Source organism: Haliotis asinina, chromosome 9, assembly GCF_037392515.1.
Source record: "Haliotis asinina isolate JCU_RB_2024 chromosome 9, JCU_Hal_asi_v2, whole genome shotgun sequence".
Lineage (NCBI taxonomy): Eukaryota > Metazoa > Mollusca > Gastropoda > Lepetellida > Haliotidae > Haliotis > Haliotis asinina.
The window spans coordinates 20,072,804-20,099,364 of NC_090288.1; positions in this window are offsets into that span (position 1 = coordinate 20,072,804).

Consider the following 26,561-nt stretch of genomic DNA (forward strand, 5'->3'; position numbering starts at 1 on the left):
CGGAAAGACATTTCAAATGAATCAAAGATATTAGAAATCCAAAAAATGGATAACGAAATTAGAACGAAAACCTATTTCCGCTACCGGCACCGTCGCGATAGAACTAACATGCGGCATTACATACGGACATGCCTAGCATCATTGCTCAACGTCGCACATGCACATGCCGTACACCGCCAGAAGCGAATTGAAATGCTCTTTCTAATGAATATAAGATAATAAAAGTCGCACCAGGCATGTAGACATTGTTAACCAAAGGATCCTGCGCTGATGGTGTTAGCGACGCACAGGACACGCGGCATGAAACGTAGAGGTATGCAGTCTGACATGCCAGTGCACATGGGCATGTTATACATCGTCTTGAACCCGATTTCCATGGGCTTTAATATGCACTATAGATGTTAAGGGTCTTCGAAAGGAAAGAGAAATTATAATTAGGTATTGTGGGGTCGACATACGTCGGCGGCGGAAGTCAAGCGGGGTAGAAAAGCGGCACTATATGCAGACGTTTGCAGTTATGCACAGCATTGCATATGTGCATGTTATGCATCGCCAGAAACCCCACGGAAAGACCTTTCAAATGAATCATAGATATTAAAAATCCAAAGATGGATAACGAAATTAGAACGAAAGCCTATTTCGCCGTCGAAAAGGAACTAACATGCGGCATTACATACGGACATGCCTAGCATCTTTGCTCAACGTTGCACATGCACATGCCGTACACCGCCAGAAGCGAAAGTCGCACCAGGCATGTAGACATTGTTAACCAAAGGATCCTGCGCTGATGGTGTTAGCGACGCACAGGACACGCGGCATGAAACGTAGAGGTATGCAGTCTGACATGCCAGTGCACATGGGCATGTTATACATCGTCTAGAACCCGATTTCCATGGGCTTTAATATGCACTAAAGATGTTAAGGGTCTTCGAAAGGAAAGAGAAATTATAATTAGGTATTGTGGGGTCGACATACGTCGGCGGCGGAAGTCAAGCGGGGTAGAAAAGCGGCACTATATGCAGACGTTTGCAGTTATGCACAGCATTGCATATGTGCATGTTATGCATCGCCAGAAACCCCACGGAAAGACCTTTCAAATGAATCATAGATATTAAAAATCCAAAGATGGATAACGAAATTAGAACGAAAGCCTATTTCGCCGTCGAAAAGGAACTAACATGCGGCATTACATACGGACATGCCTAGCATCTTTGCTCAACGTTGCACATGCACATGCCGTACACCGCCAGAAGCGAATTGAAATGCTCTTTCTAATGAATATAAGATATTAAAAGTTGCATCAGGCATGTAGATACTGTTAACCAAAGGATCCTGCGCTGATGGTGTTGGCGACGCACAGGACACGCGGCATGACACGTAGACGTATGCAGCTTGACATGCCAGTGCACATGGGCATGTTATACATCGTCTTGAACCCGATTTCCATGGGCTTTCATATTCACTATAAATGCTAAGGAAAGAGAAATTATAATTAGGTATTGGCGGGGTCGACATACGTCGGCGGCGGAAGTCAAACGGGATAGAAAATCGGCACTATATGCAGACGTTTGCAGCTATGCACAGAATGGCTGATGTGCATGTTATGCATCGCTAGACACCACACGGAAAGACCTTTCAAATGAATCAGAGATATTAGAAATCCAAAGATGGATAACGAAATTAGAACAAAAGCCTATTTCCGCTACCGGCACCGTCGCGATAGAACTAACATGCGGCATTACATACGGACATGCCTAGCATCTTTGCTCAACGTTGCACATGCACATGCCGTACACCGCCAGAAGCGAATTGAAATGCTCTTTCTAATGAATATAAGATATTAAAGGTCGCATCAGGCATGTAGACATTATTAACCAAAGGATCCTGCGCAGATGGTGTTGGCGACGCACAGGACACTCGGCATGACACGTAGACGTTTGCAGCCTGACATGCCAGTGCACATGGGCATTTTATACATCGTGTTGAACCCGATTTCCATGGGCTTCAATATTCACTATAAATGTTAAGGAAAGAGAAATTATAATTAGGTATTGTGGGGTCGACATACGTCGGCGGCGGAAGTCAAACGGGATAGAAAATCGGCACTATATGCAGACGTTTGCAGCTATGCACAGAATGGCAGATGTGCATGTTATGCATCGCTAGACACCACACGGAAAGACCTTTCAAATGAATCAGAGATATTAGAAATCCAAAGATGGATAACGAAATTAGAACGAAAGCCTATTTCCGCTACCGGCACCGTCGCGATAGAACTAACATGCGGCATTACATACGGACATGCCTAGCATCTTTGCTCAACGTTGCACATGCACATGCCGTACACCGCCAGAAGCGAATTGAAATGCTCTTTCTAATGAATATAAGATATTAAAAGTCGCATCAGGCATGTAGACATTGTTAACCAAAGGATCCTGCGCTGATGGTGTTGGCTACGCACAGGACACGCGGCATGACACGTAGACGTATGCAGCTTGACATGCCAGTGCACATGGGCATGTTATACATCGTCTTGAACCCGATTTCCATGGGCTTTAATATGCACTATAGATGTTAAGGGTCTTCGAAAGGAAAGAGAAATTATAATTAGGTATTGTGGGGTCGACATACGTCGGCGGCGCAATTCAAGCGGGGTAGAAAAGCGGCACTATATGCAGACGTTTGCAGCTATGCACAGAATGGCAGATGTGCATGTTATGCATCACCATACACCACACGGAAAGACATTTCAAATGAATCAAAGATATTAGAAATCCAAAAATGGATAACGAAATTAGAACGAAAACCTATTTCCGCTACCGCCACCGTCGCGATAGAACTAACATGCGGCATTACATACGGACATGCCTAGCATCATTACTCAACGTCGCACATGCACATGCCGTACACCGCCAGAAGCGAATTGAAATGCTATTTCTAATGAATATAAGATAATAAAAGTCGCACCAGGCATGTAGACATTGTTAACCAAAGGATCCTGCGCTGATGGTGTTAGCGACGCACAGGACACGCGGCATGACACGTAGAGGTATGCAGTCTGACATGCCAGTGCACATGGGCATGTTATACATCGTCTTGAACCCGATTTCCATGGGCTTTAATATGCACTAAAGATGTTAAGGGTCTTCGAAAGGAAAGAGAAATTATAATTAGGTATTGTGGGGTCGACATACGTCGGCGGCGGAAGTCAAACGGGGTAGAAAAGCGGCACTATATGCAGACGTTTGCAGTTATGCACAGCATTGCATATGTGCATGTTATGCATCGCCAGAAACCCCACGGAAAGACCTTTCAAATGAATCATAGATATTAAAAATCCAAAGATGGATAACGAAATTAGAACGAAAGCCTATTTCGCCGTCGAAAAGGAACTAACATGCGGCATTACATACGGACATGCCTAGCATCTTTGCTCAACGTTGCACATGCACATGCCGTACACCGCCAGAAGCGAATTGAAATGCTCTTTCTAATGAATATAAGATATTAAAAGTCGCATCAGGCATGTAGATACTGTTAACCAAAGGATCCTGCGCTGATGGTGTTGGCTACGCACAGGACACGCGGCATGGCACGTAGACGTTTGCAGCTTGACATGCCAGTGTACATGGGCATGTTATACATCGTCTTGAACCCGATTTCCATGGGCTTCAATATTCACTATAAATGTTAAGGAAAGAGAAATTATAACTAGGTATTGTGGGGTCGACATACGTCGGCGGCGGAAGTCAAACGGGATAGAAAATCGGCACTATATGCAGACGTTTGCAGCTATGCACAGAATGGCTGATGTGCATGTTATGCATCGCTAGACACCACACGGAAAGACCTTTCAAATGAATCAGAGATATTAGAAATCCAAAGATGGATAACGAAATTAGAACGAAAGCCTATTTCCGCTACCGGCACCGTCGCGATAGAACTAACATGCGGCATTACATACGGACATGCCTAGCATCTTTGCTCAACGTTGCACATGCACATGCCGTACACCGCCAGAAGCGAATTGAAATGCTATTTCTAATGAATATAAGATATTAAAGGTCGCATCAGGCATGTAGACATTGTTAACCAAAGGATCCTGCGCTGATGGTGTTGGCTACGCACAGGACACGCGGCATGACACGTAGACGTATGCAGCTTGACATGCCAGTGCACATGGGCATGTTATACATCGTCTTGAACCCGATTTCCATGGGCTTTAATATGCACTAAAGATGTTAAGGGTCTTCGAAAGGAAAGAGAAATTATAATTAGGTATTGTGGGGTCGACATACGTCGGCGGCGCAATTCAAGCGGGGTAGAAAAGCGGCACTATATGCAGACGTTTGCAGCTATGCACAGCATTGCAGGTATGCATGGTATGCATCGCCAGAAACCCCACGGAAAGACCTTTCAAATGAATCAGAGATATTAGAAATCCAAAGATGGATAACGAAATTAGAACGAAAGCCTATTTCGCCGTCGTAACGGAACTAACATGCGGCATTACATACGGACATGCCTAGCATCTTTGCTCAACGTTGCACATGCACATGCCGTACACCGCCAGAAGCGAATTGAAATGCTCTTTCTAATGCATATAAGATATTAAAAGTCGCATCAGGCATGTAGATACTGTTAACCAAAGGATCCTGCGCTGATGGTGTTGGCGACGCACAGGACACGCGGCATGACACGTAGACGTATGCAGCTTGACATGCCAGTGCACATGGGCATGTTATACATCGTCTTGAACCCGATTTCCATGGGCTTTAATATGCACTAAAGATGTTGAGGGTCTTCGAAAGGAAAGAGAAATTATAATTAGGTATTGTGGGGTCGACATACGTCGGCGGCGGAAGTCAAGCGGGATAGAAAAGCGGCACTATATGCAGACGTTTGCAGTTATGCACAGCATTGCATATGTGCATGTTATGCATCGCCAGAAACCCCACGGAAAGACCTTTCAAATGAATCATAGATATTAAAAATCCAAAGATGGATAACGAAATTAGAACGAAAGCCTATTTCGCCGTCGAAAAGGAACTAACATGCGGCATTACATACGGACATGCCTAGCATCTTTGCTCAACGTTGCACATGCACATGCCGTACACCGCCAGAAGCGAATTGAAATGCTCTTTCTAATGAATATAAGATATTAAAAGTCGCATCAGGCATGTAGATACTGTTAACCAAAGGATCCTGCGCTGATGGTGTTGGCTACGCACAGGACACGCGGCATGGCACGTAGACGTTTGCAGCTTGACATGCCAGTGTACATGGGCATGTTATACATCGTCTTGAACCCGATTTCCATGGGCTTTAATATGCACTAAAGATGTTAAGGGTCTTCGAAAGGAAAGAGAAATTATAATTAGGTATTGTGGGGTCGACATACGTCGGCGGCGGAAGTCAAGCGGGGTAGAAAAGCGGCACTATATGCAGACGTTTGCAGTTATGCACAGCATTGCATATGTGCATGTTATGCATCGCCAGAAACCCCACGGAAAGACCTTTCAAATGAATCATAGATATTAAAAATCCAAAGATGGATAACGAAATTAGAACGAAAGCCTATTTCGCCGTCGAAAAGGAACTAACATGCGGCATTACATACGGACATGCCTAGCATCTTTGCTCAACGTTGCACATGCACATGCCGTACACCGCCAGAAGCGAATTGAAATGCTCTTTCTAATGAATATAAGATATTAAAAGTCGCATCAGGCATGTAGATACTGTTAACCAAAGGATCCTGCGCTGATGGTGTTGGCTACGCACAGGACACGCGGCATGGCACGTAGACGTTTGCAGCTTGACATGCCAGTGTACATGGGCATGTTATACATCGTCTTGAACCCGATTTCCATGGGCTTCAATATTCACTATAAATGTTAAGGAAAGAGAAATTATAACTAGGTATTGGCGGGGTCGACATACGTCGGCGGCGGAAGTCAAACGGGATAGAAAATCGGCACTATATGCAGACGTTTGCAGCTATGCACAGAATGGCTGATGTGCATGTTATGCATCGCTAGACACCACACGGAAAGACCTTTCAAATGAATCAGAGATATTAGAAATCCAAAGATGGATAACGAAATTAGAACGAAAGCCTATTTCCGCTACCGGCACCGTCGCGATAGAACTAACATGCGGCATTACATACGGACATGCCTAGCATCTTTGCTCAACGTTGCACATGCACATGCCGTACACCGCCAGAAGCGAATTGAAATGCTATTTCTAATGAATATAAGATATTAAAGGTCGCATCAGGCATGTAGACATTGTTAACCAAAGGATCCTGCGCTGATGGTGTTGGCTACGCACAGGACACGCGGCATGACACGTAGACGTATGCAGCTTGACATGCCAGTGCACATGGGCATGTTATACATCGTCTTGAACCCGATTTCCATGGGCTTTAATATGCACTAAAGATGTTAAGGGTCTTCGAAAGGAAAGAGAAATTATAATTAGGTATTGTGGGGTCGACATACGTCGGCGGCGCAATTCAAGCGGGGTAGAAAAGCGGCACTATATGCAGACGTTTGCAGCTATGCACAGCATTGCAGGTATGCATGGTATGCATCGCCAGAAACCCCACGGAAAGACCTTTCAAATGAATCAGAGATATTAGAAATCCAAAGATGGATAACGAAATTAGAACGAAAGCCTATTTCGCCGTCGTAACGGAACTAACATGCGGCATTACATACGGACATGCCTAGCATCTTTGCTCAACGTTGCACATGCACATGCCGTACACCGCCAGAAGCGAATTGAAATGCTCTTTCTAATGCATATAAGATATTAAAAGTCGCATCAGGCATGTAGATACTGTTAACCAAAGGATCCTGCGCTGATGGTGTTGGCGACGCACAGGACACGCGGCATGACACGTAGACGTATGCAGCTTGACATGCCAGTGCACATGGGCATGTTATACATCGTCTTGAACCCGATTTCCATGGGCTTTAATATGCACTAAAGATGTTAAGGGTCTTCGAAAGGAAAGAGAAATTATAATTAGGTATTGTGGGGTCGACATACGTCGGCGGCGGAAGTCAAGCGGGGTAGAAAAGCGGCACTATATGCAGACGTTTGCAGTTATGCACAGCATTGCATATGTGCATGTTATGCATCGCCAGAAACCCCACGGAAAGACCTTTCAAATGAATCATAGATATTAAAAATCCAAAGATGGATAACGAAATTAGAACGAAAGCCTATTTCGCCGTCGAAAAGGAACTAACATGCGGCATTACATACGGACATGCCTAGCATCTTTGCTCAACGTTGCACATGCACATGCCGTACACCGCCAGAAGCGAATTGAAATGCTCTTTCTAATGAATATAAGATATTAAAAGTCGCATCAGGCATGTAGATACTGTTAACCAAAGGATCCTGCGCTGATGGTGTTGGCTACGCACAGGACACGCGACATGGCACGTAGACGTTTGCAGCTTGACATGCCAGTGTACATGGGCATGTTATACATCGTCTTGAACCCGATTTCCATGGGCTTTCATATTCACTATAAATGTTAAGGAAAGAGAAATTATAACTAGGTATTGGCGGGGTCGACATACGTCGGCGGCGGAAGTCAAACGGGGTAGAAAAGCGGCACTATATGCAGACGTTTGCAGCTATGCACAGCATTGCAGGTATGCATGGTATGCATCGCCAGAAACCCCACGGAAAGACCTTTCAAATGAATCATAGATATTAAAAATCCAAAGATGGATAACGAAATTAGAACAAAAGCCTATTTCGCCGTCGTAACGGAACTAACATGCGGCATTACATACGGACATGCCTAGCATCTTTGCTCAACGTTGCACATGCACATGCCGTACACCGCCAGAAGCGAATTGAAATGCTCTTTCTATTGAATATAAGATATTAAAAGTCGCATCAGGCATGTAGAGACTGTTAACCAAAGGATCCTGCGCTGATGGTGTTGGCGACGCACAGGACACGCGGCATGGCACGTAGACGTTTGCAGCTTGACATGCCAGTGTACATGGGCATGTTATACATCGTCTTGAACCCGATTTCCATGGGCTTCAATATTCACTATAAATGTTAAGGAAAGAGAAATTATAATTAGGTATTGTGGGGTCGACATACGTCGGCGGCGGAAGTCAAACGGGATAGAAAAGCGGCACTATATGCAGACGTTTGCAGCTATGCACAGAATGGCTGATGTGCATGTTATGCATCGCTAGACACCACACGGAAAGACCTTTCAAATGAATCAGAGATATTAGAAATCCAAAGATGGATAACGAAATTAGAACGAAAGCCTATTTCCGCTACCGGCACCGTCGCGATAGAACTAACATGCGGCATTACATACGGACATGCCTAGCATCTTTGCTCAACGTTGCACATGCACATGCCGTACACCGCCAGAAGCGAATTGAAATGCTATTTCTAATGAATATAAGATATTAAAGGTCGCATCAGGCATGTAGACATTGTTAACCAAAGGATCCTGCGCTGATGGTGTTGGCTACGCACAGGACACGCGGCATGACACGTAGACGTATGCAGCTTGACATGCCAGTGCACATGGGCATGTTATACATCGTCTTGAACCCGATTTCCATGGGCTTTAATATGCACTAAAGATGTTAAGGGTCTTCGAAAGGAAAGAGAAATTATAATTAGGTATTGTGGGGTCGACATACGTCGGCGGCGCAATTCAAGCGGGGTAGAAAAGCGGCACTATATGCAGACGTTTGCAGCTATGCACAGCATTGCAGGTATGCATGGTATGCATCGCCAGAAACCCCACGGAAAGACCTTTCAAATGAATCATAGATATTAAAAATCCAAAGATGGATAACGAAATTAGAACGAAAGCCTATTTCGCCGTCGAAAAGGAACTAACATGCGGCATTAGATACGGACATGCCTAGCATCTTTGCTCAACGTTGCACATGCACATGCCGTACACCGCCAGAAGCGAATTGAAATGCTCTTTCTAATGAATATAAGATATTAAAAGTCGCATCAGGCATGTAGATACTGTTAACCAAAGGATCCTGCGCTGATGGTGTTGGCTACGCACAGGACACGCGGCATGGCACGTAGACGTTTGCAGCTTGACATGCCAGTGTACATGGGCATGTTATACATCGTCTTGAACCCGATTTCCATGGGCTTTCATATTCACTATAAATGTTAAGGAAAGAGAAATTATAACTAGGTATTGGCGGGGTCGACATACGTCGGCGGCGGAAGTCAAACGGGGTAGAAAAGCGGCACTATATGCAGACGTTTGCAGCTATGCACAGCATTGCAGGTATGCATGGTATGCATCGCCAGAAACCCCACGGAAAGACCTTTCAAATGAATCATAGATATTAAAAATCCAAAGATGGATAACGAAATTAGAACAAAAGCCTATTTCGCCGTCGTAACGGAACTAACATGCGGCATTACATACGGACATGCCTAGCATCTTTGCTCAACGTTGCACATGCACATGCCGTACACCGCCAGAAGCGAATTGAAATGCTCTTTCTATTGAATATAAGATATTAAAAGTCGCATCAGGCATGTAGAGACTGTTAACCAAAGGATCCTGCGCTGATGGTGTTGGCGACGCACAGGACACGCGGCATGGCACGTAGACGTTTGCAGCTTGACATGCCAGTGTACATGGGCATGTTATACATCGTCTTGAACCCGATTTCCATGGGCTTTCATATTCACTATAAATGTAAAGGAAAGAGAAATTATAATTAGGTATTGGCGGGGTCGACATACGTCGGCGGCGGAAGTCAAACGGGGTAGAAAAGCGGCACTATATGCAGACGTTTGCAGCTATGCACAGCATTGCAGGTATGCATGGTATGCATCGCTAGACACCACACGGAAAGACCTTTCAAATGAATCAGAGATATTAGAAATCCAAAAATGGATAACGAAATTAGAACGAAAACCTATTTCCGCTACCGGCACCGTCGCGATAGAACTAACATGCGGCATTACATACGGACATGCCTAGCATCATTGCTCAACGTCGCACATGCACATGCCGTACACCGCCAGAAGCGAATTGAAATGCTATTTCTAATGAATATAAGATAATAAAAGTCGCACCAGGCATGTAGACATTGTTAACCAAAGGATCCTGCGCTGATGGTGTTAGCGACGCACAGGACACGCGGCATGACACGTAGAGGTATGCAGTCTGACATGCCAGTGCACATGGGCATGTTATACATCGTCTTGAACCCGATTTCCATGGGCTTTAATATGCACTAAAGATGTTAAGGGTCTTCGAAAGGAAAGAGAAATTATAATTAGGTATTGTGGGGTCGACATACGTCGGCGGCGGAAGTCAAACGGGGTAGAAAAGCGGCACTATATGCAGACGTTTGCAGTTATGCACAGCATTGCATATGTGCATGTTATGCATCGCCAGAAACCCCACGGAAAGACCTTTCAAATGAATCATAGATATTAAAAATCCAAAGATGGATAACGAAATTAGAACGAAAGCCTATTTCGCCGTCGTAACGGAACTAACATGCGGCATTACATACGGACATGCCTAGCATCTTTGCTCAACGTTGCACATGCACATGCCGTACACCGCCAGAAGCGAATTGAAATGCTCTTTCTAATGCATATAAGATATTAAAAGTCGCATCAGGCATGTAGATACTGTTAACCAAAGGATCCTGCGCTGATGGTGTTGGCGACGCACAGGACACGCGGCATGACACGTAGACGTATGCAGCTTGACATGCCAGTGCACATGGGCATGTTATACATCGTCTTGAACCCGATTTCCATGGGCTTTAATATGCACTAAAGATGTTAAGGGTCTTCGAAAGGAAAGAGAAATTATAATTAGGTATTGTGGGGTCGACATACGTCGGCGGCGGAAGTCAAGCGGGGTAGAAAAGCGGCACTATATGCAGACGTTTGCAGTTATGCACAGCATTGCATATGTGCATGTTATGCATCGCCAGAAACCCCACGGAAAGACCTTTCAAATGAATCATAGATATTAAAAATCCAAAGATGGATAACGAAATTAGAACGAAAGCCTATTTCGCCGTCGAAAAGGAACTAACATGCGGCATTACATACGGACATGCCTAGCATCTTTGCTCAACGTTGCACATGCACATGCCGTACACCGCCAGAAGCGAATTGAAATGCTCTTTCTAATGAATATAAGATATTAAAAGTCGCATCAGGCATGTAGATACTGTTAACCAAAGGATCCTGCGCTGATGGTGTTGGCTACGCACAGGACACGCGACATGGCACGTAGACGTTTGCAGCTTGACATGCCAGTGTACATGGGCATGTTATACATCGTCTTGAACCCGATTTCCATGGGCTTTCATATTCACTATAAATGTTAAGGAAAGAGAAATTATAACTAGGTATTGGCGGGGTCGACATACGTCGGCGGCGGAAGTCAAACGGGGTAGAAAAGCGGCACTATATGCAGACGTTTGCAGCTATGCACAGCATTGCAGGTATGCATGGTATGCATCGCCAGAAACCCCACGGAAAGACCTTTCAAATGAATCATAGATATTAAAAATCCAAAGATGGATAACGAAATTAGAACAAAAGCCTATTTCGCCGTCGTAACGGAACTAACATGCGGCATTACATACGGACATGCCTAGCATCTTTGCTCAACGTTGCACATGCACATGCCGTACACCGCCAGAAGCGAATTGAAATGCTCTTTCTATTGAATATAAGATATTAAAAGTCGCATCAGGCATGTAGAGACTGTTAACCAAAGGATCCTGCGCTGATGGTGTTGGCGACGCACAGGACACGCGGCATGGCACGTAGACGTTTGCAGCTTGACATGCCAGTGTACATGGGCATGTTATACATCGTCTTGAACCCGATTTCCATGGGCTTCAATATTCACTATAAATGTTAAGGAAAGAGAAATTATAATTAGGTATTGTGGGGTCGACATACGTCGGCGGCGGAAGTCAAACGGGATAGAAAAGCGGCACTATATGCAGACGTTTGCAGCTATGCACAGAATGGCTGATGTGCATGTTATGCATCGCTAGACACCACACGGAAAGACCTTTCAAATGAATCAGAGATATTAGAAATCCAAAGATGGATAACGAAATTAGAACGAAAGCCTATTTCCGCTACCGGCACCGTCGCGATAGAACTAACATGCGGCATTACATACGGACATGCCTAGCATCTTTGCTCAACGTTGCACATGCACATGCCGTACACCGCCAGAAGCGAATTGAAATGCTATTTCTAATGAATATAAGATATTAAAGGTCGCATCAGGCATGTAGACATTGTTAACCAAAGGATCCTGCGCTGATGGTGTTGGCTACGCACAGGACACGCGGCATGACACGTAGACGTATGCAGCTTGACATGCCAGTGCACATGGGCATGTTATACATCGTCTTGAACCCGATTTCCATGGGCTTTAATATGCACTAAAGATGTTAAGGGTCTTCGAAAGGAAAGAGAAATTATAATTAGGTATTGTGGGGTCGACATACGTCGGCGGCGCAATTCAAGCGGGGTAGAAAAGCGGCACTATATGCAGACGTTTGCAGCTATGCACAGCATTGCAGGTATGCATGGTATGCATCGCCAGAAACCCCACGGAAAGACCTTTCAAATGAATCATAGATATTAAAAATCCAAAGATGGATAACGAAATTAGAACGAAAGCCTATTTCGCCGTCGAAAAGGAACTAACATGCGGCATTAGATACGGACATGCCTAGCATCTTTGCTCAACGTTGCACATGCACATGCCGTACACCGCCAGAAGCGAATTGAAATGCTCTTTCTAATGAATATAAGATATTAAAAGTCGCATCAGGCATGTAGATACTGTTAACCAAAGGATCCTGCGCTGATGGTGTTGGCTACGCACAGGACACGCGGCATGGCACGTAGACGTTTGCAGCTTGACATGCCAGTGTACATGGGCATGTTATACATCGTCTTGAACCCGATTTCCATGGGCTTTCATATTCACTATAAATGTTAAGGAAAGAGAAATTATAACTAGGTATTGGCGGGGTCGACATACGTCGGCGGCGGAAGTCAAACGGGGTAGAAAAGCGGCACTATATGCAGACGTTTGCAGCTATGCACAGCATTGCAGGTATGCATGGTATGCATCGCCAGAAACCCCACGGAAAGACCTTTCAAATGAATCATAGATATTAAAAATCCAAAGATGGATAACGAAATTAGAACAAAAGCCTATTTCGCCGTCGTAACGGAACTAACATGCGGCATTACATACGGACATGCCTAGCATCTTTGCTCAACGTTGCACATGCACATGCCGTACACCGCCAGAAGCGAATTGAAATGCTCTTTCTATTGAATATAAGATATTAAAAGTCGCATCAGGCATGTAGAGACTGTTAACCAAAGGATCCTGCGCTGATGGTGTTGGCGACGCACAGGACACGCGGCATGGCACGTAGACGTTTGCAGCTTGACATGCCAGTGTACATGGGCATGTTATACATCGTCTTGAACCCGATTTCCATGGGCTTTCATATTCACTATAAATGTAAAGGAAAGAGAAATTATAATTAGGTATTGGCGGGGTCGACATACGTCGGCGGCGGAAGTCAAACGGGGTAGAAAAGCGGCACTATATGCAGACGTTTGCAGCTATGCACAGCATTGCAGGTATGCATGGTATGCATCGCTAGACACCACACGGAAAGACCTTTCAAATGAATCAGAGATATTAGAAATCCAAAAATGGATAACGAAATTAGAACGAAAACCTATTTCCGCTACCGGCACCGTCGCGATAGAACTAACATGCGGCATTACATACGGACATGCCTAGCATCATTGCTCAACGTCGCACATGCACATGCCGTACACCGCCAGAAGCGAATTGAAATGCTATTTCTAATGAATATAAGATAATAAAAGTCGCACCAGGCATGTAGACATTGTTAACCAAAGGATCCTGCGCTGATGGTGTTAGCGACGCACAGGACACGCGGCATGACACGTAGAGGTATGCAGTCTGACATGCCAGTGCACATGGGCATGTTATACATCGTCTTGAACCCGATTTCCATGGGCTTTAATATGCACTAAAGATGTTAAGGGTCTTCGAAAGGAAAGAGAAATTATAATTAGGTATTGTGGGGTCGACATACGTCGGCGGCGGAAGTCAAACGGGGTAGAAAAGCGGCACTATATGCAGACGTTTGCAGTTATGCACAGCATTGCATATGTGCATGTTATGCATCGCCAGAAACCCCACGGAAAGACCTTTCAAATGAATCATAGATATTAAAAATCCAAAGATGGATAACGAAATTAGAACGAAAGCCTATTTCGCCGTCGAAAAGGAACTAACATGCGGCATTACATACGGACATGCCTAGCATCTTTGCTCAACGTTGCACATGCACATGCCGTACACCGCCAGAAGCGAATTGAAATGCTCTTTCTAATGAATATAAGATATTAAAAGTCGCATCAGGCATGTAGATACTGTTAACCAAAGGATCCTGCGCTGATGGTGTTGGCTACGCACAGGACACGCGGCATGGCACGTAGACGTTTGCAGCTTGACATGCCAGTGTACATGGGCATGTTATACATCGTCTTGAACCCGATTTCCATGGGCTTTAATATGCACTAAAGATGTTAAGGGTCTTCGAAAGGAAAGAGAAATTATAATTAGGTATTGTGGGGTCGACATACGTCGGCGGCGGAAGTCAAGCGGGGTAGAAAAGCGGCACTATATGCAGACGTTTGCAGTTATGCACAGCATTGCATATGTGCATGTTATGCATCGCCAGAAACCCCACGGAAAGACCTTTCAAATGAATCATAGATATTAAAAATCCAAAGATGGATAACGAAATTAGAACGAAAGCCTATTTCGCCGTCGAAAAGGAACTAACATGCGGCATTACATACGGACATGCCTAGCATCTTTGCTCAACGTTGCACATGCACATGCCGTACACCGCCAGAAGCGAATTGAAATGCTCTTTCTAATGAATATAAGATATTAAAAGTCGCATCAGGCATGTAGATACTGTTAACCAAAGGATCCTGCGCTGATGGTGTTGGCTACGCACAGGACACGCGGCATGGCACGTAGACGTTTGCAGCTTGACATGCCAGTGTACATGGGCATGTTATACATCGTCTTGAACCCGATTTCCATGGGCTTCAATATTCACTATAAATGTTAAGGAAAGAGAAATTATAACTAGGTATTGTGGGGTCGACATACGTCGGCGGCGGAAGTCAAACGGGATAGAAAATCGGCACTATATGCAGACGTTTGCAGCTATGCACAGAATGGCTGATGTGCATGTTATGCATCGCTAGACACCACACGGAAAGACCTTTCAAATGAATCAGAGATATTAGAAATCCAAAGATGGATAACGAAATTAGAACGAAAGCCTATTTCCGCTACCGGCACCGTCGCGATAGAACTAACATGCGGCATTACATACGGACATGCCTAGCATCTTTGCTCAACGTTGCACATGCACATGCCGTACACCGCCAGAAGCGAATTGAAATGCTCTTTCTAATGAATATAAGATATTAAAAGTCGCATCAGGCATGTAGATACTGTTAACCAAAGGATCCTGCGCTGATGGTGTTGGCTACGCACAGGACACGCGACATGGCACGTAGACGTTTGCAGCTTGACATGCCAGTGTACATGGGCATGTTATACATCGTCTTGAACCCGATTTCCATGGGCTTTCATATTCACTATAAATGTTAAGGAAAGAGAAATTATAACTAGGTATTGGCGGGGTCGACATACGTCGGCGGCGGAAGTCAAACGGGGTAGAAAAGCGGCACTATATGCAGACGTTTGCAGCTATGCACAGCATTGCAGGTATGCATGGTATGCATCGCCAGAAACCCCACGGAAAGACCTTTCAAATGAATCATAGATATTAAAAATCCAAAGATGGATAACGAAATTAGAACAAAAGCCTATTTCGCCGTCGTAACGGAACTAACATGCGGCATTACATACGGACATGCCTAGCATCTTTGCTCAACGTTGCACATGCACATGCCGTACACCGCCAGAAGCGAATTGAAATGCTCTTTCTATTGAATATAAGATATTAAAAGTCGCATCAGGCATGTAGAGACTGTTAACCAAAGGATCCTGCGCTGATGGTGTTGGCGACGCACAGGACACGCGGCATGGCACGTAGACGTTTGCAGCTTGACATGCCAGTGTACATGGGCATGTTATACATCGTCTTGAACCCGATTTCCATGGGCTTCAATATTCACTATAAATGTTAAGGAAAGAGAAATTATAATTAGGTATTGTGGGGTCGACATACGTCGGCGGCGGAAGTCAAACGGGATAGAAAAGCGGCACTATATGCAGACGTTTGCAGCTATGCACAGAATGGCTGATGTGCATGTTATGCATCGCTAGACACCACACGGAAAGACCTTTCAAATGAATCAGAGATATTAGAAATCCAAAGATGGATAACGAAATTAGAACGAAAGCCTATTTCCGCTACCGGCACCGTCGCGATAGAACTAACATGCGGCATTACATACGGACATGCCTAGCATCTTTGCTCAACGTTGCACATGCACATGCCGTACACCGCCAGAAGCGAATTGAAATGCTATTTCTAATGAATATAAGATATTAAAGGTCGCATCAGGCATGTAGACATTGTTAACCAAAGGATCCTGCGCTGATGGTGTTGGCTACGCACAGGACACGCGGCATGGCACGTAGACGTTTGCAGCTTGACATGCCAGTGTACATGGGCATGTTATACATCGTCTTGAACCCGATTTCCATGGGCTTCAATATTCACTATAAATGTTAAGGAAAGAGAAATTATAACTAGGTATTGGCGGGGTCGACATACGTCGGCGGCGGAAGTCAAACGGGGTAGAAAATCGGCACTATATGCAGACGTTTGCAGCTATGCACAGAATGGCTGATGTGCATGTTATGCATCGCTAGACACCACACGGAAAGACCTTTCAAATGAATCAGAGATATTAGAAATCCAAAGATGGATAACGAAATTAGAACGAAAGCCTATTTCCGCTACCGGCACCGTCGCGATAGAACTAACATGCGGCATTACATACGGACATGCCTAGCATCTTTGCTCAACGTTGCACATGCACATGCCGTACACCGCCAGAAGCGAATTGAAATGCTATTTCTAATGAATATAAGATATTAAAGGTCGCATCAGGCATGTAGACATTGTTAACCAAAGGATCCTGCGCTGATGGTGTTGGCTACGCACAGGACACGCGGCATGACACGTAGACGTATGCAGCTTGACATGCCAGTGCACATGGGCATGTTATACATCGTCTTGAACCCGATTTCCATGGGCTTTAATATGCACTAAAGATGTTAAGGGTCTTCGAAAGGAAAGAGAAATTATAATTAGGTATTGTGGGGTCGACATACGTCGGCGGCGCAATTCAAGCGGGGTAGAAAAGCGGCACTATATGCAGACGTTTGCAGCTATGCACAGCATTGCAGGTATGCATGGTATGCATCGCCAGAAACCCCACGGAAAGACCTTTCAAATGAATCAGAGATATTAGAAATCCAAAGATGGATAACGAAATTAGAACGAAAGCCTATTTCGCCGTCGTAACGGAACTAACATGCGGCATTACATACGGACATGCCTAGCATCTTTGCTCAACGTTGCACATGCACATGCCGTACACCGCCAGAAGCGAATTGAAATGCTCTTTCTAATGAATATAAGATATTAAAAGTCGCATCAGGCATGTAGATACTGTTAACCAAAGGATCCTGCGCTGATGGTGTTGGCGACGCACAGGACACGCGGCATGACACGTAGACGTATGCAGCTTGACATGCCAGTGCACATGGGCATGTTATACATCGTCTTGAACCCGATTTCCATGGGCTTTAATATGCACTAAAGATGTTAAGGGTCTTCGAAAGGAAAGAGAAATTATAATTAGGTATTGTGGGGTCGACATACGTCGGCGGCGGAAGTCAAGCGGGGTAGAAAAGCGGCACTATATGCAGACGTTTGCAGTTATGCACAGCATTGCATATGTGCATGTTATGCATCGCCAGAAACCCCACGGAAAGACCTTTCAAATGAATCATAGATATTAAAAATCCAAAGATGGATAACGAAATTAGAACGAAAGCCTATTTCGCCGTCGAAAAGGAACTAACATGCGGCATTACATACGGACATGCCTAGCATCTTTGCTCAACGTTGCACATGCACATGCCGTACACCGCCAGAAGCGAATTGAAATGCTCTTTCTAATGAATATAAGATATTAAAAGTCGCATCAGGCATGTAGATACTGTTAACCAAAGGATCCTGCGCTGATGGTGTTGGCTACGCACAGGACACGCGACATGGCACGTAGACGTTTGCAGCTTGACATGCCAGTGTACATGGGCATGTTATACATCGTCTTGAACCCGATTTCCATGGGCTTTCATATTCACTATAAATGTTAAGGAAAGAGAAATTATAACTAGGTATTGGCGGGGTCGACATACGTCGGCGGCGGAAGTCAAACGGGGTAGAAAAGCGGCACTATATGCAGACGTTTGCAGCTATGCACAGCATTGCAGGTATGCATGGTATGCATCGCCAGAAACCCCACGGAAAGACCTTTCAAATGAATCATAGATATTAAAAATCCAAAGATGGATAACGAAATTAGAACAAAAGCCTATTTCGCCGTCGTAACGGAACTAACATGCGGCATTACATACGGACATGCCTAGCATCTTTGCTCAACGTTGCACATGCACATGCCGTACACCGCCAGAAGCGAATTGAAATGCTCTTTCTATTGAATATAAGATATTAAAAGTCGCATCAGGCATGTAGAGACTGTTAACCAAAGGATCCTGCGCTGATGGTGTTGGCGACGCACAGGACACGCGGCATGGCACGTAGACGTTTGCAGCTTGACATGCCAGTGTACATGGGCATGTTATACATCGTCTTGAACCCGATTTCCATGGGCTTCAATATTCACTATAAATGTTAAGGAAAGAGAAATTATAATTAGGTATTGTGGGGTCGACATACGTCGGCGGCGGAAGTCAAACGGGATAGAAAAGCGGCACTATATGCAGACGTTTGCAGCTATGCACAGAATGGCTGATGTGCATGTTATGCATCGCTAGACACCACACGGAAAGACCTTTCAAATGAATCAGAGATATTAGAAATCCAAAGATGGATAACGAAATTAGAACGAAAGCCTATTTCCGCTACCGGCACCGTCGCGATAGAACTAACATGCGGCATTACATACGGACATGCCTAGCATCTTTGCTCAACGTTGCACATGCACATGCCGTACACCGCCAGAAGCGAATTGAAATGCTATTTCTAATGAATATAAGATATTAAAGGTCGCATCAGGCATGTAGACATTGTTAACCAAAGGATCCTGCGCTGATGGTGTTGGCTACGCACAGGACACGCGGCATGACACGTAGACGTATGCAGCTTGACATGCCAGTGCACATGGGCATGTTATACATCGTCTTGAACCCGATTTCCATGGGCTTTAATATGCACTAAAGATGTTAAGGGTCTTCGAAAGGAAAGAGAAATTATAATTAGGTATTGTGGGGTCGACATACGTCGGCGGCGCAATTCAAGCGGGGTAGAAAAGCGGCACTATATGCAGACGTTTGCAGCTATGCACAGCATTGCAGGTATGCATGGTATGCATCGCCAGAAACCCCACGGAAAGACCTTTCAAATGAATCATAGATATTAAAAATCCAAAGATGGATAACGAAATTAGAACGAAAGCCTATTTCGCCGTCGAAAAGGAACTAACATGCGGCATTAGATACGGACATGCCTAGCATCTTTGCTCAACGTTGCACATGCACATGCCGTACACCGCCAGAAGCGAATTGAAATGCTCTTTCTAATGAATATAAGATATTAAAAGTCGCATCAGGCATGTAGATACTGTTAACCAAAGGATCCTGCGCTGATGGTGTTGGCTACGCACAGGACACGCGGCATGGCACGTAGACGTTTGCAGCTTGACATGCCAGTGTACATGGGCATGTTATACATCGTCTTGAACCCGATTTCCATGGGCTTTCATATTCACTATAAATGTTAAGGAAAGAGAAATTATAACTAGGTATTGGCGGGGTCGACATACGTCGGCGGTGGAAGTCAAACGGGGTAGAAAAGCGGCACTATATGCAGACGTTTGCAGCTATGCACAGCATTGCAGGTATGCATGGTATGCATTGCCAGAAACCCCACGGAAAGACCTTTCAAATGAATCATAGATATTAAAAATCCAAAGATGGATAACGAAATTAGAACAAAAGCCTATTTCGCCGTCGTAACGGAACTAACATGCGGCATTACATACGGACATGCCTAGCATCTTTGCTCAACGTTGCACATGCACATGCCGTACACCGCCAGAAGCGAATTGAAATGCTCTTTCTATTGAATATAAGATATTAAAAGTCGCATCAGGCATGTAGAGACTGTTAACCAAAGGATCCTGCGCTGATGGTGTTGGCGACGCACAGGACACGCGGCATGGCACGTAGACGTTTGCAGCTTGACATGCCAGTGTACATGGGCATGTTATACATCGTCTTGAACCCGATTTCCATGGGCTTTCATATTCACTATAAATGTTAAGGAAAGAGAAATTATAATTAGGTATTGGCGGGGTCGACATACGTCGGCGGCGGAAGTCAAACGGGGTAGAAAAGCGGCACTATATGCAGACGTTTGCAGCTATGCACAGCATTGCAGGTATGCATGGTATGCATCGCTAGACACCACACGGAAAGACCTTTCAAATGAATCAGAGATATTAGAAATCCAAAAATGGATAACGAAATTAGAACGAAAACCTATTTCCGCTACCGGCACCGTCGCGATAGAACTAACATGCGGCATTACATACGGACATGCCTAGCATCATTGCTCAACGTCGCACATGCACATGCCGTACACCGCCAGAAGCGAATTGAAATGCTATTTCTAATGAATATAAGATAATAAAAGTCGCACCAGGCATGTAGACATTGTTAACCAAAGGATCCTGCGCTGATGGTGTTAGCGACGCACAGGACACGCGGCATGACACGTAGAGGTATGCAGTCTGACATGCCAGTGCACATGGGCATGTTATACATCGTCTTGAACCCGATTTCCATGGGCTTTAATATGCACTAAAGATGTTAAGGGTCTTCGAAAGGAAAGAGAAATTATAATTAGGTATTGTGGGGTCGACATACGTCGGCGGCGGAAGTCAAACGGGGTAGAAAAGCGGCACTATATGCAGACGTTTGCAGTTATGCACAGCATTGCATATGTGCATGTTATGCATCGCCAGAAACCCCACGGAAAGACCTTTCAAATGAATCATAGATATTAAAAATCCAAAGATGGATAACGAAATTAGAACGAAAGCCTATTTCGCCGTCGAAAAGGAACTAACATGCGGCATTACATACGGACATGCCTAGCATCTTTGCTCAACGTTGCACATGCACATGCCGTACACCGCCAGAAGCGAATTGAAATGCTCTTTCTAATGAATATAAGATATTAAAAGTCGCATCAGGCATGTAGATACTGTTAACCAAAGGATCCTGCGCTGATGGTGTTGGCTACGCACAGGACACGCGGCATGGCACGTAGACGTTTGCAGCTTGACATGCCAGTGTACATGGGCATGTTATACATCGTCTTGAACCCGATTTCCATGGGCTTTAATATGCACTAAAGATGTTAAGGGTCTTCGAAAGGAAAGAGAAATTATAATTAGGTATTGTGGGGTCGACATACGTCGGCGGCGGAAGTCAAGCGGGGTAGAAAAGCGGCACTATATGCAGACGTTTGCAGTTATGCACAGCATTGCATATGTGCATGTTATGCATCGCCAGAAACCCCACGGAAAGACCTTTCAAATGAATCATAGATATTAAAAATCCAAAGATGGATAACGAAATTAGAACGAAAGCCTATTTCGCCGTCGAAAAGGAACTAACATGCGGCATTACATACGGACATGCCTAGCATCTTTGCTCAACGTTGCACATGCACATGCCGTACACCGCCAGAAGCGAATTGAAATGCTCTTTCTAATGAATATAAGATATTAAAAGTCGCATCAGGCATGTAGATACTGTTAACCAAAGGATCCTGCGCTGATGGTGTTGGCTACGCACAGGACACGCGGCATGGCACGTAGACGTTTGCAGCTTGACATGCCAGTGTACATGGGCATGTTATACATCGTCTTGAACCCGATTTCCATGGGCTTCAATATTCACTATAAATGTTAAGGAAAGAGAAATTATAACTAGGTATTGTGGGGTCGACATACGTCGGCGGCGGAAGTCAAACGGGATAGAAAATCGGCACTATATGCAGACGTTTGCAGCTATGCACAGAATGGCTGATGTGCATGTTATGCATCGCTAGACACCACACGGAAAGACCTTTCAAATGAATCAGAGATATTAGAAATCCAAAGATGGATAACGAAATTAGAACGAAAGCCTATTTCCGCTACCGGCACCGTCGCGATAGAACTAACATGCGGCATTACATACGGACATGCCTAGCATCTTTGCTCAACGTTGCACATGCACATGCCGTACACCGCCAGAAGCGAATTGAAATGCTCTTTCTAATGAATATAAGATATTAAAAGTCGCATCAGGCATGTAGATACTGTTAACCAAAGGATCCTGCGCTGATGGTGTTGGCTACGCACAGGACACGCGACATGGCACGTAGACGTTTGCAGCTTGACATGCCAGTGTACATGGGCATGTTATACATCGTCTTGAACCCGATTTCCATGGGCTTTCATATTCACTATAAATGTTAAGGAAAGAGAAATTATAACTAGGTATTGGCGGGGTCGACATACGTCGGCGGCGGAAGTCAAACGGGGTAGAAAAGCGGCACTATATGCAGACGTTTGCAGCTATGCACAGCATTGCAGGTATGCATGGTATGCATCGCCAGAAACCCCACGGAAAGACCTTTCAAATGAATCATAGATATTAAAAATCCAAAGATGGATAACGAAATTAGAACAAAAGCCTATTTCGCCGTCGTAACGGAACTAACATGCGGCATTACATACGGACATGCCTAGCATCTTTGCTCAACGTTGCACATGCACATGCCGTACACCGCCAGAAGCGAATTGAAATGCTCTTTCTATTGAATATAAGATATTAAAAGTCGCATCAGGCATGTAGAGACTGTTAACCAAAGGATCCTGCGCTGATGGTGTTGGCGACGCACAGGACACGCGGCATGGCACGTAGACGTTTGCAGCTTGACATGCCAGTGTACATGGGCATGTTATACATCGTCTTGAACCCGATTTCCATGGGCTTCAATATTCACTATAAATGTTAAGGAAAGAGAAATTATAATTAGGTATTGTGGGGTCGACATACGTCGGCGGCGGAAGTCAAACGGGATAGAAAAGCGGCACTATATGCAGACGTTTGCAGCTATGCACAGAATGGCTGATGTGCATGTTATGCATCGCTAGACACCACACGGAAAGACCTTTCAAATGAATCAGAGATATTAGAAATCCAAAGATGGATAACGAAATTAGAACGAAAGCCTATTTCCGCTACCGGCACCGTCGCGATAGAACTAACATGCGGCATTACATACGGACATGCCTAGCATCTTTGCTCAACGTTGCACATGCACATGCCGTACACCGCCAGAAGCGAATTGAAATGCTATTTCTAATGAATATAAGATATTAAAGGTCGCATCAGGCATGTAGACATTGTTAACCAAAGGATCCTGCGCTGATGGTGTTGGCTACGCACAGGACACGCGGCATGACACGTAGACGTATGCAGCTTGACATGCCAGTGCACATGGGCATGTTATACATCGTCTTGAACCGGATTTCCATGGGCTTTAATATGCACTAAAGATGTTAAGGGTCTTCGAAAGGAAAGAGAAATTATAATTAGGTATTGTGGGGTCGACATACGTCGGCGGCGCAATTCAAGCGGGGTAGAAAAGCGGCACTATATGCAGACGTTTGCAGCTATGCACAGCATTGCAGGTATGCATGGTATGCATCGCCAGAAACCCCACGGAAAGACCTTTCAAATGAATCATAGATATTAGAAATCCAAAGATGGATAACGAAATTAGAACGAAAGCCTATTTCGCCGTCGTAACGGAACTAACATGCGGCATTACATACGGACATGCCTAGCATCTTTGCTCAACGTTGCACATGCACATGCCGTACACCACCAGAAGCGAATTGAAATGCTCTTTCTAATGCATATAAGATATTAAAAGTCGCATCAGGCATGTAGATACTGTTAACCAAAGGATCCTGCGCTGATGGTGTTGGCGACGCACAGGACACGCGGCATGACACGTAGACGTATGCAGCTTGACATGCCAGTGCACATGGGCATGTTATACATCGTCTTGAACCCGATTTCCATGGGCTTTAATATGCACTAAAGATGTTAAGGGTCTTCGAAAGGAAAGAGAAATTATAATTAGGTATTGTGGGGTCGACATACGTCGGCGGCGGAAGTCAAGCGGGGTAGAAAAGCGGCACTATATGCAGACGTTTGCAGTTATGCACAGCATTGCATATGTGCATGTTATGCATCGCCAGAAACCCCACGGAAAGACCTTTCAAATGAATCATAGATATTAAAAATCCAAAGATGGATAACGAAATTAGAACGAAAGCCTATTTCGCCGTCGAAAAGGAACTAACATGCGGCATTACATACGGACATGCCTAGCATCTTTGCTCAACGTTGCACATGCACATGCCGTACACCGCCAGAAGCGAATTGAAATGCTCTTTCTAATGAATATAAGATATTAAAAGTCGCATCAGGCATGTAGATACTGTTAACCAAAGGATCCTGCGCTGATGGTGTTGGCGACGCACAGGACACGCGGCATGGCACGTAGACGTTTGCAGCTTGACATGCCAGTGTACATGGGCATGTTATACATCGTCTTGAACCCGATTTCCATGGGCTTTCATATTCACTATAAATGTTAAGGAAAGAGAAATTATAACTAGGTATTGGCGGGGTCGACATACGTCGGCGGCGGAAGTCAAACGGGGTAGAAAAGCGGCACTATATGCAGACGTTTGCAGCTATGCACAGCATTGCAGGTATGCATGGTATGCATCGCCAGAAACCCCACGGAAAGACCTTTCAAATGAATCATAGATATTAAAAATCCAAAGATGGATAACGAAATTAGAACAAAAGCCTATTTCGCCGTCGTAACGGAACTAACATGCGGCATTACATACGGACATGCCTAGCATCTTTGCTCAACGTTGCACATGCACATGCCGTACACCGCCAGAAGCGAATTGAAATGCTCTTTCTATTGAATATAAGATATTAAAAGTCGCATCAGGCATGTAGAGACTGTTAACCAAAGGATCCTGCGCTGATGGTGTTGGCTACGCACAGGACACGCGGCATGGCACGTAGACGTTTGCAGCTTGACATGCCAGTGTACATGGGCATGTTATACATCGTCTTGAACCCGATTTCCATGGGCTTTCATATTCACTATAAATGTTAAGGAAAGAGAAATTATAATTAGGTATTGGCGGGGTCGACATACGTCGGCGGCGGAAGTCAAACGGGATAGAAAAGCGGCACTATATGCAGACGTTTGCAGCTATGCACAGCATTGCAGGTATGCATGGTATGCATCGCCAGAAACCCCACGGAAAGACCTTTCAAATGAATCATAGATATTAAAAATCCAAAGATGGATAACGAAATTAGAACGAAAGCCTATTTCGCCGTCGTAACGGAACTAACATGCGGCATTACATACGGACATGCCTAGCATCTTTGCTCAACGTTGCACATGCACATGCCGTACACCGCCAGAAGCGAATTGAAATGCTCTTTCTAATGAATATAAGATATTAAAAGTCGCATCAGGCATGTAGAGACTGTTAATCAAAGGATCCTGCGCTGATGGTGTTGGCGACGCACAGGACACGCGGCATGACACGTAGACGTATGCAGCTTGACATGCCAGTGCACATGGGCATGTTATACATCGTCTTGAACCCGATTTCCATGGGCTTTCATATTCACTATAAATGTTAAGGAAAGGGAAAGTATTAGGAGGTATTGGCGGGGTCGACATACGTCGGCGGCGCAATTCAAGCGGGGTAGAAAAGCGGCACTATATGCAGACGTTTGCAGCTATGCACAGAATGGCAGATGTGCATGTTATGCATCACCAGACACCACACGGAAAGACATTTCAAATGAATCAAAGATATTAGAAATCCAAAAATGGATAACGAAATTAGAACGAAAACCTATTTCCGCTACCGGCACCGTCGCGATAGAACTAACATGCGGCATTACATACGGACATGCCTAGCATCATTGCTCAACGTCGCACATGCACATGCCGTACACCGCC